General features: G+C 39.8%; 1 protein-coding gene across 1 annotated transcript in view; it reads left to right on the plus strand.

Moving 5' to 3' along the window:
* The first annotated feature begins 187 nt into the window (after positions 1–187).
* The window catches only part of LOC106594307 (sushi, nidogen and EGF-like domain-containing protein 1), a 153,874-nt gene continuing 134,580 nt past the window's right edge, over positions 188–19,481 (plus strand). Inside the window, exons 1-3 of the mRNA XM_045687965.2 lie at positions 188–297; positions 2,077–2,190; positions 6,250–6,363. The gene's annotated coding sequence lies outside the window, so the exon portion shown is untranslated. The remainder of the gene's footprint in view (positions 298–2,076; positions 2,191–6,249; positions 6,364–19,481) is intronic.

The following is a 19,481-nucleotide window of genomic DNA, read 5'->3' on the forward strand; positions in this document are numbered from 1 at the left end:
TTTAACCATCTAACCATCTCTAACCACCTAACCATCTCTAACCATCTAACCATCTCTAACCTTCTCTAACCATCTCTATGTGTTTCTTTCTCTCTCTGTGTGTGTGTGTGTGTGTGTGTGTGTGTGTGTGTGTGTGTGTGTGTGTGTGTGTGTGTGTGTGTGTGTGTGTGTGTGTGCATGTAGATGTAGAGGAGTGTTCGTCCTACCCCTGTCAGAACGGAGGTACCTGTTCAGACCAGGTTAACGGGTTCACCTGCAAGTGTCCACCTGGGTTTACAGGGACAGTCTGCCAAACAGGTAGAGTCTGCTCTCTACCTTCACACTTTAACCATCTAACCATCTCTAACCACCTCTAACCAGCTAACTACCTCTAACCATCTCTAACCACCTCTAACCAGCTAACTACCTCTAACCATCTCTAACCATCTAACATCTCTAAACAACTCTAACCATCTAACCATCTCTAACCACCTTTAAGTATCTAACCATCATTAACCATCTCTAACCATCTAACCATTATTAACCATCTCAAACCACCTCTACCACCTCTAACAACCTCTAACCATCTCTAACCACCTCTAACCACCTCTAACCATCTCTAACCAGCTAACCACCTCTAACCATCAAACATCTAACATATATATACATCTCTTACCATCTAACCATCTTAACCATCTCTAACCACCTTTAACGACTTCTAACCATCTAACCATCTAACCATCTCTATCCATCTCTAACCTCCTCTATCCATCTAACCATCTTTAACCACCTTTAACCATCTCTTACCATCTAACCATCTCTAACCACCTTTAACCATCTCTAACCATCTAACCACCTCTGTCCACCTTTAACATCTAACCATCTAACCAGCTAACTACCTCTAACCATCTCTAACCATCTAACCATCTATATACAACTCTAAACATCTTTAACCACCTCTAACCAGCTAACCACCTCTAACCACCTCTAACCAGCTAACCATCTCTAACCTCCTCTATCCATCTAACCATCTTTAACCACCTTAAACCATCTCTTACCATCTAACCATCTCTAACCACCTTTAACCATCTCTAACCATCTAACCACCTCTGTCCACCTTTAACATCTAACCATCTAACCAGCTAACTACCTCTAACCATCTCTAACCATCTAACCATCTATATACAACTCTAAACATCTCTAACCACCTCTAACCAGCTAACCACCTCTAACCACCTCTAACCAGCTAACCATCTCTAACCAGCTAACCACCTCTAACCAGCTAACAGCTAACCATATATATACACATCTCTAACCACCTCTAACCATCTAACCATCTCTAACCATCTCTAATCACCTTTAACCATCTCTAACCATCTCTAACCATCTCTATCCATCTCTATCCATCTAACCATCTCTATCCATCTAACCAACTAACCATCTCTAACCACCTCTTACCATCTAACCATCTCTAACCAACTTTAACCATCTCTAACCATCTCTAACCATCTCTATCCATCTCTATCCATCTCTAACCACCACTATCCACCTTAAACCATCTAACCATCTAACCAGCTAACCACCTCTAACCAGCTAAGAGCTAACCATATATATACACATCTCTAACCACCTCTAACCATCTAACCATCTCTAACCAGCTAACCACCTCTAATCATCTAACATCTAACCATATATATACATCTCTAACCATCTAACCATCTAACCATCTCTAACCACCTTTAACCATCTCTAACCATCTCTAACCACCTTTAACCATCTCTAACCATCTCTATCCATCTCTAACCACCTCTTTCCACCTTTAACCATCTAACCATCTAACCATCTAACCATCTCTAACCATCTAACCACCTCTATCCACCTTTAACCATCTAACCATCTCTAACCACCTAACCATCTCTAACCATCTAACCATCTCTAACCTTCTCTACCCATCTCTGTGTTTCTTTCTCTCTCTGTGTGTGTGTGTGTGTGTGTGTGTGTGTGTGTGTGTGTGTGTGTGTGTGTGTGTGTGTGTGTGTGTGTGTGTGTGTGTGTGTGTGTGTGTGTGTGTGTGTGTGTGTGTGTGTGTGTATGTAGATGTAGAGGAGTGTTCGTCCTACCCCTGTCAGAACGGAGGTACCTGTTCAGACCAGGTTAACGGGTTCACCTGCAATTGTCCACCTGGGTTTACAGGGACAGTCTGCCAAACAGGTAGGGTCTGCTCTCTACCTTCACACTCTAACCATCTAACCATCTCTAACCATCTAACCACCTCTAACCATCTTTATCCACCTAACCATCTCTAACAATCTCTAACCACCTCTAACCATCTAACCACCTCTAACCACCTCTAACCATCTCTAATCATCTCTAACCACCTCTAACCATCTCTAACATCTAACCATCTCTAACCATCAAACCATCTCTAACCACCTCTAACCATCTCTAACCACCTCTAACCATCTAACCACCTCTAACCATCTAACCATCTAACCACCTCTAACCATCTAACCATCATTAACCATCTAACCATATCTAACCATCTCTAACCAGCTAACCACCTCTAACCATCTAACCATCTAACCACCTCTAACCATCTAACCATCATTAACCATCTAACCATATCTAACCATCTCTAACCAGCTAACCACCTCTAACCACCTCTAACCATCATTAACCATACCTAACCAGCTAACCACCTCTAACCATCAAACCATATATATGCATCTCTAACCATCTAACCACCTTTAACCACCTCTAACCATCTAACCATCTCTATCCATCTCTAACCTGCACTATCCATCTAACCATCTAACCACATTTAACGATCATTTACCATCTAACCATCTCTAACCATCTAACCACCTTTAACCACCTCTAACCATCTAACCATCTCTATCCATCTCTAACCTGCACTATCCATCTAACCATCTAACCACATTTAACGATCATTTACCATCTAACCATCTCTAACCATCTAACCACCTCTAACCACCTCTAACCAGCTAACCACCTCTAACCACCTCTAACCATCATTAACCATACCTAACCAGCTAACCACCTCTAACCATCTAACCATCAAACCATATATATGCATCTCTAACCATCTAACCACCTTTAACCACCTCTAACCATCTAACCATCTCTATCCATCTCTAACCTGCACTATCCATCTAACCATCTAACCACCTTTAACGATCATTTACCATCTAACCATCTCTAACCATCTAACCACCTCTAACCACCTCTAACCATCTCTAACCACCTTTAACCATCATTTACCATCTAACCATCTAACCATCTCTAACCAGCTAACCATCTCTAACCATCTCTAACCACCTCTAACCATCTCTAACCAGCTAACCACCTCTAACCATCTAACCATCTACACATATATATACATCTCTAACCATCTAACCATCTAACCATCTCTAACCACCTTTAACCATCTAACATCATTAACCATCTCTAACCATCTCTAACCACCTCTAACCATCTCTAACCACCTCTAACCATCTAACCACCTCTAAGCACCTCTAACCACCTCTAACCACCTCTAACCATCTCTAACCACCTCTAACCACCTCTAACCATCTCTAACCAGCTAACCACTTCTAACCATCTAACCATCTACACATATATATACATTTCTAACCATCTAACCATCTCTAACCATCTCTAACCATCTAACCACCTCTAACCACCTCTAACCACCTCTAACCATCTCTAACCAGCTAACCACCTCTAACCATCTAACCATATATATACATCTCTAAACATCTAACCATCTAACCACCTTTAACCACCTCTAACCATCTAACCATCTACACATCTCTAACCACATTTAACCATCTATAACAATCTCTATCCATCTAACCATCTCTAACCACCTTTAACCATCTCTTACCATCTAACCATCTCCAACCACCTTTAACCATATCTAACCATCTAACCACCTCTATCCACCTTTAACCATCTAACCATCTATCCACCTCTAACCATCTCTATCCACCTTTAACCATCTCTAACCATCTAACCACCTTTAACCATCTCTAACCATCTAACCACCTCTAACCATCTCTAACCACCTCTAACCAGCTAACCACCTCTATCCATCTCTAACCACCTCTAACCATCTATATCCATCTCTAACCACCTTTAACCATCTCTAATCATCGAACCATCTAACCATCTCTAACCATCTATATCTACCTCTAACCATCTAACCATCTCTAAACATCTAACCACCTCTATCCATCTCTAACCATCTCTAATCATCTAACCATCTAACCATCTCTAACCATCTATATCCACATCTAACCACCTCTAACCATCTAACCATCTCTAACCACTTCTAACCACCTCTAATCATCTAACCACCTCTAACCACCTCTAACCATCTCTAACCATCTAACTACCTCTAACCATCTCTAACCATCTAACCATCTCTATCCACCTTTAACCATCTGTAACCATCTAACCACCTCTAACCATCTCTAACCATCTAACCACCTCTAACCATCTAACCATCTAACCTTCTCTAACCACCTTTAACCACCTTTAACCACCTTTAACCATCTCTAACCAACTAACATTCTAACCATCTCTATCCATCTCTAACCATCTCTAACCATCTAACCATCTAAGCATCTCTAACCATCTAACCATCCCTAACCATTTAACCATCTAACCACCTCTAACCATCTCTAACCATCTCTAACCATCTCTAACCATCTAACCATCTCTAACCATCTAACCATCTCTAACCATCTCTAACCATCTCTAACCATCTCTAACCATCTTTAACCATCTCTAACCATCTAACTATCTCTAACCATCTCTAACCATCCCTAACCATATAACCATCTAACCATCTCTAACCATCTAACCATCCCTAACCATCTAACCATCTCTAACCACCTCTTTTCTGATCTCTCCTTTCTTACTCTACTTCTCCCTCCTACTTGCTTGATTTTTACGCAATACAACACCATCTATCCCACACTACTGTTCTTTATCGTATGCTTTCTTGGCGAATTATATGTTAATCTTATAATGCACAAACCAAAATGATTTACTTGATCTATTCTATAACTTTGAGCCTGAATTTCAGCTCCTTTACAGCCATGTCCAACTCCTCTTTCCTCTCTGTCCTCTGTCCCCCTCTCCTCTCTTCTCTCCTCTCCCCCCATTTCTCCCTCTCTTCTCTCCTCTCCCCCCATTTCTCCCTCTCTTCTCCCCTCTCCCCCAGTTCTCCCTCTCTTCTCCCCTCTCCCCCCAATTCTCCCTCTCTTCTCCCCTCTCCCCCAGTTCTCCCTCTCTTCTCCCCTCTCCCCCAGTTCTCCCTCTCTTCTCCCCTCTCCCCCCAGTTCTCCCTCTCTTCTCCCCTCTCCCCCCAGTTCTCCGTCTCTTCTCTCCTCTCCCCCCAGTTCTCCCTCTCTTCTCCCCTCTCCCCCCAGTTCTCCCTCTCTTCTCCCCTCTCCCCCCAGTTCTCCCTCTCTTCTCCCCTCTCCCCCCAGTTCTCCCTCTCTTCTCCCCTCTCCCCCCAGTTCTCCCTCTCTTCTCCCCTCTCCCCCAGTTCTCCCTCTCTTCTCTCCTCTCCCCCCAGTTCTCCCTCTCTTCTCCCCTCTCCCCCCAGTCTCCCTCTCTTCTCCCCTCTCCCTGTCCCCCTCCCATCCCTCACTGCTGTCTCCCTGTCCCCCCTCCCCTCCCTCTCTGCTGTCTCCCTGTCCCCCCTCCACTCCCTCTCTGCTGTCTCCCTGTCCCCCCTCCCCTCCCTCTCTGCTGTCTCCCTGTCCACCCTCCCCTCCCTCTCTGCTGTCTCCCTGTCCCCCCTCCCCTCCATCTCTGCTGTCTCCCTGTCCACCCTCCCCTCCCTCTCTGCTGTCTCCCTGTCCCCCCTCCCCTCCCTCTCTGCTGTCTCCTTGTCCCCCCTCCCCTCCCTCTCTGCTGTCTCCCTGTCCCCCCTCCCTCCTTCTCTGCTCCCCCCTGACCCCCCTCCCCTCCCTCCCTGCCTGCTGACTTGCTGCCTCTCCTCATTCCTGTGGAGACATATCTTCTCTAAAACCTTTCACAGCCAGCAGCACATATTTTCAGGGTGAGGGGAGAGGCGTGGCGGATATAATAATCAGCTGAGTAAATAACCCGTGTGTGTGTGTGTGTGTGTCTCTCTCTCTGTGTGTGTGTGTGTGTGTGTGTGTGTGTGTGTGTGTGTGTGTGTGTGTGTGTGTGTGTGTGTGTGTGTGTGTGTGTGAGTGATTCTGCCTGCAGACATTGACGAGTGTAAAGACAGACCCTGCCTCAATGGAGCGCTGTGTGTGCAAGGTGTCGACAGCTTCACCTGTGTGTGTGAGAGGGGCTACTCTGGGACTCTGTGTGAGACAGGTGAGTTAGCAGGGGTCCTGGGGGGGGTCAGGTTAAGGGGATGGTGAGTTAGCAGGGGTCCTGGGGGGGGTCAGGTTTAGGGGATGGTGAGTTAGCAGGGGTCCTGGGGGGGGGGGGGGTCAGGTTTAGGGGATGGTGAGTTAGCAGGGGTCCTGAGAGGGGTCAGGTTTAGGGGATGGTGAGTTAGCAGGGGTCCTGGGGGGGGCAGGTTTAGGGGATGGTGAGTTAGCAGGGGTCCTGGGAGGGGGGGTCAGGTTTAGGGGATAGTGAGTTAGCAGGGGTCCTGGGGGGGGGGGGGGGGGGGGCAGGTTTAGGGGATGGTGAGTTAGCAGGGGTCCTGGGAGGGGGGTCAGGTTTAGGGGATGGTTAGTTAGCAGGGGTCCTGGGGGGGGGGGGGGGAGGGGTCAGGTTTAGGGGATGGTGAGTTAGCAGGGGTCCTGGGGGGGGGGGGTCAGGTTTAGGGGATGGTGAGTTAGCAGGGGTCCTGGGAGGGGGGGGGGGGTCAGGTTTAGGGGGATAGGCATCTCTCTCCCTAGAGGAAACGCTCTCTGCTTTCTACATTATAACTCATCAGTCTGGCAGATGTTACTTCATGTAGAGAGAGTTCCCATGAAGCCAACCTGTGTGGCCTGATTGATATCTTCTAACAAGGTTACTTTTCAGCTGCAAACACATTGCCATTGGATTTATATCTGGTTGTTCTCTCTGGGGGTCATAGAGTGTATGGACCTACAGATGTTTACTGAACTCAGAGCTGTCTTCAAATGACCTCTCTGTCCTTCACTGTCCCCCTCTCCTCTCTTCTCCCCTCTCCCTGTCCCCCTTCCCCTCCCTCCCTGCTGCTCCTCCTTGTCCCCCCTCCCCTCCATCTCTGCTGTCTCCCTGTCACCCCTCCCCTCCCTCTCTGCTCTCTCCCTGCCCCCCCTCCCTCCCTCCCTCTCTGCTGTCTCCCTGGCCCCCCTCCCTCCCTCCCTCCCTCTCTGCTGTCTCCCTGGCCCCCCTCCCCTCCCTCTCTGCTGTCTCCCTGTCCCCCCTCCCCTCCCTCTCTGCTATCTCCCTGTCCCCCCTCCCCTCCCTCTCTGCTGTCTCCCTGTCCCCCCTCCCCTCCCTCTCTGCTGTCTCCCTGTCACCCCTCCCCTCCCTCTCTGCTCTCTCCCTGCCCCCCCTCCCTCCCTCCCTCTCTGCTGTCTCCCTGTCCCCCCTCCCCTCCCTCTCTGCTGTCTCCCTGTCCCCCCTCCCCTCCCTCTCTTCTGTCTCCCTGTCCCCCCTCCCCTCCCTCTCTGCTATCTCCCTGTCCCCCCTCCCATCCCTCTCTGCTGTCTCCCTGTCCCCCCTCCCCTCCCTCTCTGCTGTCTCCCTGTCACCCCTCCCCTCCCTCTCTGCTGTCTCCCTGTCCCCCCTCCCCTCCCTCTCTGCTGTCTCCCTGTCCCCCTTCCCCTCCCTCTCTGCTGTCTCCCTGTCACCCCTCCCCTCCCTCTCTGCTGTCTCCCTATCCCCCCTCCCCTCCCTCTCTGCTGTCTCCCTGTCCCCCCTCCCCTCCCTCTCTGCTGTCTCCCTGTCCCCCCTCCCCTCCTGTACAAGTTGGGGAGTGCCTTGACCTGGTTTTCTGAAATGTGTCCCAAATGGCACCCTATTCCCTATGTACTGCACAGCCCAGGAAACCAGGTCACTACATTCCTATGGGCTATATTCAAAAGTAGTGCACTATGTAGGTAACAGGGTGCCAGCCCGGTGTAACATCCTCGTCTCTCACTAAATGATGGGTTATTGATGAAACAAGAACTGTTGTCCTGTACATATTAGATCCTGTATTAGATCCTGTATTAGATCCTGTACATATTAGATCCTGTATTAGATCCTGTATTAAATCCTCTACATATTAGATCCTGTATTGGATCCTGTACATATTAGATCCTGTATTAGATCCTGTATTAGGTCCTGTACATATTAGATCCTGTATTAGATCCTGTATTAGATCCTGTACGTATTAGATCCTGTATTAGATCCTGTATTAGACCCTGTACATATTAGATCCTGTATTAGATCCTGTACATGTTACATCCTGTACATTTTAGATCCTGTATTAGATCCTGTATTAGATCCTGTACATATTAGATCCTGTATTAGATCCTGTACGTATTAGATCCTGTATTAGATCCTGTACATATTAGATCCTGTATTAGATCCTGTACATATTAGATCCTGTATTAGATCCTGTACATATTAGATCCTGTATTAGATCCTGTACATATTAGATCCTGTATTAGATCCTGTACATATTCAGATCCTGTATTAGGTCCTGTATTAGATCCTGTATTAGATCCTGTACATATTAGATCCTGTATTAGATCCTGTATTAGATCCTGTACATATTAGATCCTGTATTAGATCCTGTACATATTAGATCCTGTATTAGATCCTGTACATATTAGATCCTGTATTAGATCCTGTACATATTAGATCCTGTATTAGATCCTGTATTAGATCCTGTACATATTAGGTCCTGTATTAGATCCTGTACATATTAGATCCTGTATTAGATCCTGTACATATTAGACCCTGTATTAGATCCTGTTGATATTAGATCCTGTACATATTAGATCCTGTATTAGGTCCTGTATTAGGTCCTGTATTAGGTCCTGTACATATTAGATCCTGTATTAGGTCCTGTACATATTAGATCCTGTATTAGATCCTGTACATATTAGATCCTGTATTAGATCCTGTATTAGATCCAGTACATATTAGATCCTGTATTAGATCCTGTATTAGATCCTGTATTAGATCCTGTACATATTAGATCCTGTATTAGATCCTGTACATATTAGATCCTGTATTAGATCCTGTACATATTAGACACTGTATTAGATCCTGTAAATATTAGATCCTGTATTAGATCCTGTACATATTAGATCCTGTATTAGATCCTGTACATATTAGATCCTGTACATATTAGATCCTGTACATATTAGATCCTGTACATGTTAGATCCTGTATTAGATCCTGTATTAGGTCCTGTACATATTAGATCCTGTATTAGGTCCTGTACGTATTAGGTCCTGTATTAGATCCTGTACGTATTAGATCCTGTATTAGATCCTGTACATATTAGATCCTGTATTAGGTCCTGTACGTATTAGATCCTGTATTAGATCCTGTACATATTAGATCCTGAATTAGGTCCTGTACATATTCGATCCTGTATTAGATCCTGTATTAGATCCTGTACATATTAGATCCTGTATTAGGTCCTGTACATATTAGATCCTGTATTAGGTCCTGTATTAGATCCTGTATTAGATCCTGTATTAGATCCTGTATTAGGTCCTGTACATATTAGATCCTGTATTAGGTCCTGTATTAGGTCCTGTACATATTAGATCCTGTATTAGATCCTGTACATATTAGATCCTGTATTAGGTCCTGTACATATTAGATCCTGTATTAGACCCTGTACATATTAGATCCTGTACATATTAGATCCTGTATTAGGTCCTGGACATATTAGATCCTGTATTAGGTCCTGTATTAGATCCTGTATTAGGTCCTGTACATATTAGATCCTGTACTAGATCCTGTACATATTAGATCCTGTATTAGGTCCTGTACATATTAGATCCTGTATTAGGTCCTGTACATTTTAGATCCTGTATTCGATCCTGTATTAGATCCTGTACATATTAGATCCTGTATTTATTCCTGTACATATTAGATCCTGTATTATATCCTGTACATATTAGATCCTGTACATATTAGATCCTGTATTAGATCCTGTACATATTATATCCTGTATAATATCCTGTACATATTAGATCCTGTAATAGATCCTGTATTAGATCCTCTACATATTAGATCCTGTATTGGATCCTGTACATATTAGATCCTGTAATAGATCCTGTATTAGGTCCTGTACATATTAAATACTGTATTAGATCCTGTATTAGATCCTGTATTAGATCCTGTACGTATTAGATCCTGTATTAGATCCTGTATTAGACCCTGTACATATTAGATCCTATATTAGATCCTGTACATATTAGATCCTGTATTAGATCCTGTACATGTTAGATCCTGTATTAGATCCTGTATTAGATCCTGTACATATTAGATCCTGTATTAGATCCTGTACGTATTTGATCCTGTATTAGATCCTGTACATATTAGATCCTGTATTATATCCTGTCCATATTAGATCCTGTATTAGATCCTGTACATATTAGATCCTGTATTAGATCCTGTTCATATTAGATCCTGTACATATTACATCCTGTATTAGATCCTGTACATATTCGATCCTGTATTAGGTCCTGTATTAGATCCTGTATTAAATCCTGTACATATTAGATCCTGTATTAGATCCTGTATTAGATCCTGTACATATTAGATCCTGTATTAGATCCTGTACATATTAGATCCTGTATTAGATCCTGTACATATTAGATCCTGTATTAGATCCTGTATTAGATCCTGTACATATTAGATCCTGTATTAGATCCTGTATTAGATCCTGTACATATTAGATCCTGTATTAGATCCTGTACATATTAGGTCCTGTATTAGATCCTGTACATATTAGATCCTGTATTAGATCCTGTACATATTAGACCCTGTATTAGATCCTGTTGATATTAGATCCTGTACATATTAGATCCTGTATTAGGTCCTGTATTAGGTCCTGTATTAGGTCCTGTACATATTAGATCCTGTATTAGGTCCTGTACATATTAGATCCTGTATTAGATCGTGTACATATTAGATCCTGTATTAGATCCTGTATTAGATCCAGTACATATTAGATCCTGTATTAGATCCTGTATTCGATCCTGTATTAGATCCTGTAAATATTAGATCCTGTATTAGATCCTGTACATATTAGATCCTGTGTTAGATCCTGTACATATTAGATCCTGTACATATTAGATCCTGTACATATTAGATCATGTACATGTTAGATCCTGTATTAGATCCTGTATTAGGTCCTGTACATATTAGATCCTGTATTAGATCCTGTATTAGATCCTGTACGTATTAGGTCCTGAATTAGATCCTGTACGTATTAGATCCTGTATTAGATCAGGTACATATTAGATCTTATATTAGTTCCTGTACGTATTAGATCCTGTAATAGATGCTGTACATATTAGATCCTGAATTAGGTCCTGTACATATTCGATCCTGTATTAGATCCTGTATTAGATCCTGTACATATTAAATCTTGTATTAGACCCTGTAAATATTAGATCCTGTATTAGGTCGTGTACATATTAGATCCTGTATTATATCCTGTATTAGGTCCTGTACATATTAGATCCTGTATTAGGTCCTGTATTAGGTCCTGTACATATTATATCCTGTTTTGGACCCTGTACATATTAGATCCTGTACATATTAGATCCTGTATTAGGTCCTGAACATATTAGATCCTGTATTAGGTCCTGTATTAGATCCTGTATTAGGTCCTGTATTAGGTCCTGTACATATTAGATCCTGTATTAGATCCTGTACATATTATATCCTGTATTAGGTCCTGTACATATTCGATCCTGTATTAGGTCCTGTACATATTAGATCCTGTATTAGATCCTGTTTTAGATCCTGTACGTATTAGATCCTGTATTAGATCCTGTACATATTAGATCCTGAATTAGATCCTGTACATATTAGATCCTGTATTATATCCTGTACATATTAGATCCTGTATTTGATCCTGTACATATTAGATCCTGTATTAGATCCTGTACATATTAGATCCTGTACATATTAGATCCTGTATTAGATCCTGTGTTAGATCCTGTACATATTAGATCCTGTATTAGATCCTGTACATATCATATCCTGTATTATATCCTGTACATATTAGATCCTGTATTAGATCCTGTATTAGATCCTCTACATATTAGATCCTGTATTGGATCCTGTACATATTAGATCCTGTATTCGATCCTGTATTAGGTCCTGTACATATTAGATCCTGTATTAGATCCTGTGACCTGTTAGATCCTGTACGTATTAGATCCTGTATTAGATCCTGTATTAGACCCTGTACATATTAGATCCTGTATTAGATCCTGTAAGTATTAGATCCGGTATTAGATCCTGTACATGTTAGATCCTGCACATATTAGATCCTGTGTTAGATCCTGTATTAGATCCTGTACATATTAGATCCTGTATTTGATCCTGTATTAGATCCTGTACGTATTAGATCCTGTATTAGATCCTGTACATATTAGATCCTGTATTAGATCCTGTACATATTAGATCCTGTATTAGATCCTGTACATATTAGATCCTGTATTATATCCTGTACATATTAGATCCTGTATTAGATCCTGTACATATTAGATTCTGTGTAAGATCCTGTACATATTAGATCCTGTATTAGATCCTGTATTAGATCCTGTACATATTAGATCCTGTATTAGATCCTGTATTAGATCCTGTACATATTAGATCCTGTATTAGATCCTGTACATATTAGGTCCTGTATTAGATCCTGTACATATTAGATCCTGTATTAGATCCTGTACATATTAGACCCTGTATTAGATCCTGTTGATATTAGATCCTGTTCATATTAGATCCTGTATTAGGTCCTGTATTAGGTCCTGTATTAGGTCCTGTACATATTAGATCCTGTATTAGGTCCTGAACATATAAGATCCTGTATTAGATCCTGTACATATTAGATCCTGTATTAGATCCTGTATTAGATCCAGTACATATTAGATCCTGTATTAGATCCTGTATTAGATCCTGTATTAGATCCTGTACATATTAGATCCTGTATTAGATCCTGTACATATTAGATCCTGTATTAGATCCTGTACATATTAGATCCTGTACATTTAGATCCTGTATTAGATCCTGTATTAGATCCTGTACATATTAGATCCTGTATTAGGTCCTGTACATATTAGATCCTGTATTAGATCCTGTACATATTAGATCCTGTACATATTAGATCCTGTATTAGGTCCTGAATATTAGATCCTGTATTAGATCCTGTACATTTAGATCCTGTATTAGATCCTGTATTAGATCCTGTATTAGATCCTGTATTAGATCCTGTACATATTAGATCCTGTATTAGATCCTGTATTAGATCCTGTACGTATTAGATCCTGTATTAGATCCTGTACATATTAGATCCTGTATTAGATCCTGTACATATTAGATCCTGTATTAGATCCTGTACATATTAGATCCTGTATTAGATCCTGTACATATTAGATCCTGTATTAGATCCTGTATTAGATCCTGTATTAGGTCCTGTACATATTAGATCCTGTATTAGGTCCTGTACTATTAGATCCTGTATTAGATCCTGTACATATTAGATCCTGTATTAGATCCTGTACATATTAGATCCTGTATTAGATCCTGTATTAGATCCTGTACATATTAGATCCTGTATTAGATCCTGTACATATTAGATCCTGTACATATTAGATCCTGTATTAGATCCTGTACATATTAGATCCTGTATTAGATCCTGTACATATTAGATCCTGTATTAGGTCCTGTACATATTAGATCCTGTATTAGATCCTGTACATATTAGATCCTGTATTAGATCCTGTATTAGATCCTGTACATATTAGATCCTGTATTAGATCCTGTACATATTAGATCCTGTATTAGATCCTGTACATATTAGATCCTGTATTAGATCCTGTACATATTAGATCCTGTATTAGATCCTGTACATATTAGATCCTGTATTAGATCCTGTATTAGATCCTGTACATATTAGATCCTGTATTAGATCCTGTACATATTAGATCCTGTATTGATCCTGTATTAGATCCTGTATTAGATCCTGTACGTATTAGATCCTGTATTAGATCCTGTATTAGATCCTGTACATATTAGATCCTGTATTAGATCCTGTACATATTAGATCCTGTATTAGATCCTGTACTGTTAGATCCTGTACATATTAGATCCTGTATTAGATCCTGTATTAGATCCTGTACATATTAGATCCTGTACATATTAGATCCTGTATTAGATCCTGTACATATTAGATCCTGTATTAGATCCTGTACATATTAGATCCTGTATTATATCCTGTACATATTAGATCCTGTATTAGATCCTGTACATATTAGATCCTGTATTAGATCCTGTACATATTAGATTCTGTGTAAGATCCTGTACATATTAGATCCTGTATTAGATCCTGTATTAGATCCTGTACATATTAGATCCTGTATTAGATCCTGTATTAGATCCTGTACATATTAGATCCTGTATTAGATCCTGTACATATTAGGTCCTGTATTAGATCCTGTACATATTAGATCCTGTATTAGATCCTGTACATATTAGACCCTGTATTAGATCCTGTTGATATTAGATCCTGTTCATATTAGATCCTGTATTAGGTCCTGTATTAGGTCCTGTACATATTAGATCCTGTATTAGGTCCTGAACATATAAGATCCTGTATTAGATCCTGTACATATTAGATCCTGTATTAGATCCTGTATTAGATCCAGTACATATTAGATCCTGTATTAGATCCTGTATTAGATCCTGTATGAGATCCTGTACATATTAGATCCTGTATTAAACCCTGTACATATTAGATCCTGTATTAGATCCTGTACATATTAGACACTGTATTAGATCCTGTAAATATTAGATCCTGTATTAGATCCTGTACATATTAGATCCTGTATTAGGTCCTGTATTAGATCCTGTATTAGATCCTGTATTAGGTCCTGTATTAGGTCCTGTACATATTAGATCCTGTATTAGGTCCTGTATTAGGGCCTGTACATATTAGATCCTGTATTAGATCCTGTATTAGGTCCTGTATTAGGTCCTGTACATATTATATCCTGTATTAGACTGTCCTGTACATATTAGATCCTGTATTAGGTCCTGTACATATTAGATCCTGTATTAGGTCCTGTATTAGATCCTGTATTAGGTCCTGTATTAGGTCCTGTACATATTAGATCCTGTATTAGGATCCTGTACATATTATATCCTGTATTAGATCCTGTACATATTAGATCCTGTACATATTAGATCCTGTATTAGGTCCTGTATTAGATCCTGTATTAGTCCTGTATTAGATCCTGTATTAGGTCCTGTATTAGGTCCTGTACATATTAGATCCTGTATTAGATCCTGTACATATTAGATCCTGTACATATTAGATCCTGTATTAGGTCCTGTATTAGTCCTGATTAGATCCTGTATTAGGTCCTGTACATATTAGATCCTGTATTAGATCCTGTATTAGGTCCTGTACATATTAGATCCTGTATTAGGTCCTGTATTAGATCCTGTATTAGATCCTGTATTAGGTCCTGTACATATTAGATCCTGTATTAGATCCTGTACATATTAGATCCTGTATTAGTCCTGTACATATTAGATCCTGTATTAGTCCTGTACATATTAGATCCTGTATTAGATCCTGTACATATTAGATCCTGTATTAGATCCTGTACATATTAGATCCTGTATTAGGTCCTGTACATATTAGATCCTGTATTAGATCCTGTATTAGATCCTGTACGTATTAGGTCCTGTATTAGATCCTGTACGTATTAGATCCTGTATTAGATCCTGTACATATTAGATCCTGTATTAGATCCTGTACATATTAGATCCTGTATTAGATCCTGTACATATTAGATCCTGTATTAGGTCCTGTACATATTAGATCCTGTATTAGATCCTGTATTAGATCCTGTACATATTAGATCCTGTATTAGATCCTGTAAATATTAGATCCTGTATTAGGTCCTGTACATATTAGATCCTGTATTAGATCCTGTATTAGGTCCTGTACATATTAGATCCTGTATTAGGTCCTGTATTAGATCCTGTATTAGGTCCTGTATTAGGTCCTGTACATATTAGATCCTGTATTAGATCCTGTACATATTATATCCTGTATTAGGTCCTGTACATATTCGATCCTGTATTAGGTCCTGTACATATTAGATCCTGTATTAGATCCTGTTTTAGATCCTGTACGTATTAGATCCTGTATTAGATCCTGTACATATTAGATCCTGAATTAGATCCTGTACATATTAGATCCTGTATTATATCCTGTACATATTAGATCCTGTATTTGATCCTGTACATATTAGATCCTGTATTAGATCCTGTACATATTAGATCCTGTACATATTAGATCCTGTATTAGATCCTGTGTTAGATCCTGTACATATTAGATCCTGTATTAGATCCTGTACATATTATATCCTGTATTATATCCTGTACATATTAGATCCTGTATTAGATCCTGTATTAGATCCTCTACATATTAGATCCTGTATTGGATCCTGTACATATTAGATCCTGTATTCGATCCTGTATTAGGTCCTGTACATATTAGATCCTGTATTAGATCCTGTATTAGATCCTGTATTAGATCCTGTACGTATTAGATCCTGTATTAGATCCTGTATTAGACCCTGTACATATTAGATCCTGTATTAGATCCTGTAAGTATTAGATCCGGTATTAGATCCTGTACATGTTAGATCCTGCACATATTAGATCCTGTGTTAGATCCTGTATTAGATCCTGTACATATTAGATCCTGTATTTGATCCTGTATTAGATCCTGTACGTATTAGATCCTGTATTAGATCCTGTACATATTAGATCCTGTATTTGATCCTGTACATATTAGATCCTGTATTAGATCCTGTACATATTATATCCTGTATTATATCCTGTACATATTAGATCCTGTATTATATCCTGTACATATTAGATCCTGTATTAGATCCTGTACATATTAGATCCTGTATTAGATCCTGTACATATTAGATTCTGTGTAAGATCCTGTACATATTAGATCCTGTATTAGATCCTGTATTAGATCCTGTACATATTAGATCCTGTATTAGATCCTGTATTAGATCCTGTACATATTAGATCCTGTATTAGATCCTGTACATATTAGGTCCTGTATTAGATCCTGTACATATTAGATCCTGTATTAGATCCTGTACATATTAGACCCTGTATTAGATCCTGTTGATATTAGATCCTGTTCATATTAGATCCTGTATTAGGTCCTGTATTAGGTCCTGTATTAGGTCCTGTACATATTAGATCCTGTATTAGGTCCTGAACATATAAGATCCTGTATTAGATCCTGTACATATTAGATCCTGTATTAGATCCTGTATTAGATCCAGTACATATTAGATCCTGTATTAGATCCTGTACATATTAGATCCTGTATTGAGATCCTGTACATATTAGATCCTGTATTAGATCCTGTTTTAGATCCTGTACGTATTAGATCCTGTATTAGATCCTGTACATATTAGATCCTGTATTAGATCCTGTACATATTAGATCCTGTATTAGATCCTGTACATATTAGATCCTGTATTAGATCCTGTACATTCCTGTACATATTAGATCCTGTATTAGGTCCTGACATATTAGATCCTGTATTAGGTCCTGTATTAGATCCTGTATTAGGTCCTGTATTAGGTCCTGTACATATTAGATCCTGTATTAGGTCCTGTACATATTATATCCTGTTTTGATCCTGTACATATTAGATCCTGTACATATTAGATCCTGTATTAGGTCCTGTACATATTAGATCCTGTATTAGGTCCTGTATTAGATCCTGTATTAGGTCCTGTATTAGGTCCTGTACATATTAGATCCTGTATTAGATCCTGTACATATTATATCCTGTATTAGGTCCTGTACATATTCGATCCTGTATTAGGTCCTGTACATATTAGATCCTGTATTAGATCCTGTTTTAGATCCTGTACGTATTAGATCCTGTATTAGATCCTGTACATATTAGATCCTGAATTAGATCCTGTACATATTAGATCCTGTATTATATCCTGTACATATTAGATCCTGTATTTGATCCTGTACATATTAGATCCTGTATTAGATCCTGTACATATTAGATCCTGTACATATTAGATCCTGTATTAGATCCTGTGTTAGATCCTGTACATATTAGATCCTGTATTAGATCCTGTACATATCATATCCTGTATTATATCCTGTACATATTAGATCCTGTATTAGATCCTGTATTAGATCCTCTACATATTAGATCCTGTATTGGATCCTGTACATATTAGATCCTGTATTCGATCCTGTATTAGGTCCTGTACATATTAGATCCTGTATTAGATCCTGTATTAGATCCTGTATTAGATCCTGTACGTATTAGATCCTGTATTAGATCCTGTATTAGACCCTGTACATATTAGATCCTGTATTAGATCCTGTAAGTATTAGATCCGGTATTAGATCCTGTACATGTTAGATCCTGCACATATTAGATCCTGTGTTAGATCCTGTATTAGATCCTGTACATATTAGATCCTGTATTTGATCCTGTATTAGATCCTGTACGTATTAGATCCTGTATTAGATCCTGTACATATTAGATCCTGTATTAGATCCTGTACATATTAGATCCTGTATTAGATCCTGTATTAGATCCTGTACATATTAGATCCTGTATTAGATCCTGTATTAGATCCTGTACATATTAGATCCTGTATTAGATCCTGTACATATTAGGTCCTGTATTAGATCCTGTACATATTAGATCCTGTATTAGATCCTGTACATATTAGACCCTGTATTAGATCCTGTTGATATTAGATCCTGTACATATTAGATCCTGTATTAGGTCCTGTATTAGGTCCTGTACATATTAGATCCTGTATTAGATCCTGTACATATTAGATCCTGTACATATTAGATCCTGTATTAGGTCCTGTACATATTAGATCCTGTATTAGATCCTGTATTAGATCCTGTACATATTAGATCCTGTATTAGATCCTGTACATATTAGATCCTGTATTAGGTCCTGTACATATTAGATCCTGTATTAGGTCCTGTATTAGATCCTGTATTAGATCCTGTATTAGATCCTGTACTATTAGATCCTGTATTAGATCCTGTACATATTAGATCCTGTATTAGATCCTGTACATATTAGATCCTGTATTAGATCCTGTACATATTAGATCCTGTATTAGATCCTGTACATATTAGATCCTGTATTAGATCCTGTAATATTAGATCACTGTATTAGATCCTGTACATATTAGATCCTGTATTAGATCCTGTAC

The sequence above is a fragment of the Salmo salar genome, chromosome 10, assembly GCF_965601325.2.
Source record: "Salmo salar chromosome 10, fSalSal1, whole genome shotgun sequence".
Classification (NCBI taxonomy): Eukaryota; Metazoa; Chordata; class Actinopteri; order Salmoniformes; family Salmonidae; genus Salmo; species Salmo salar.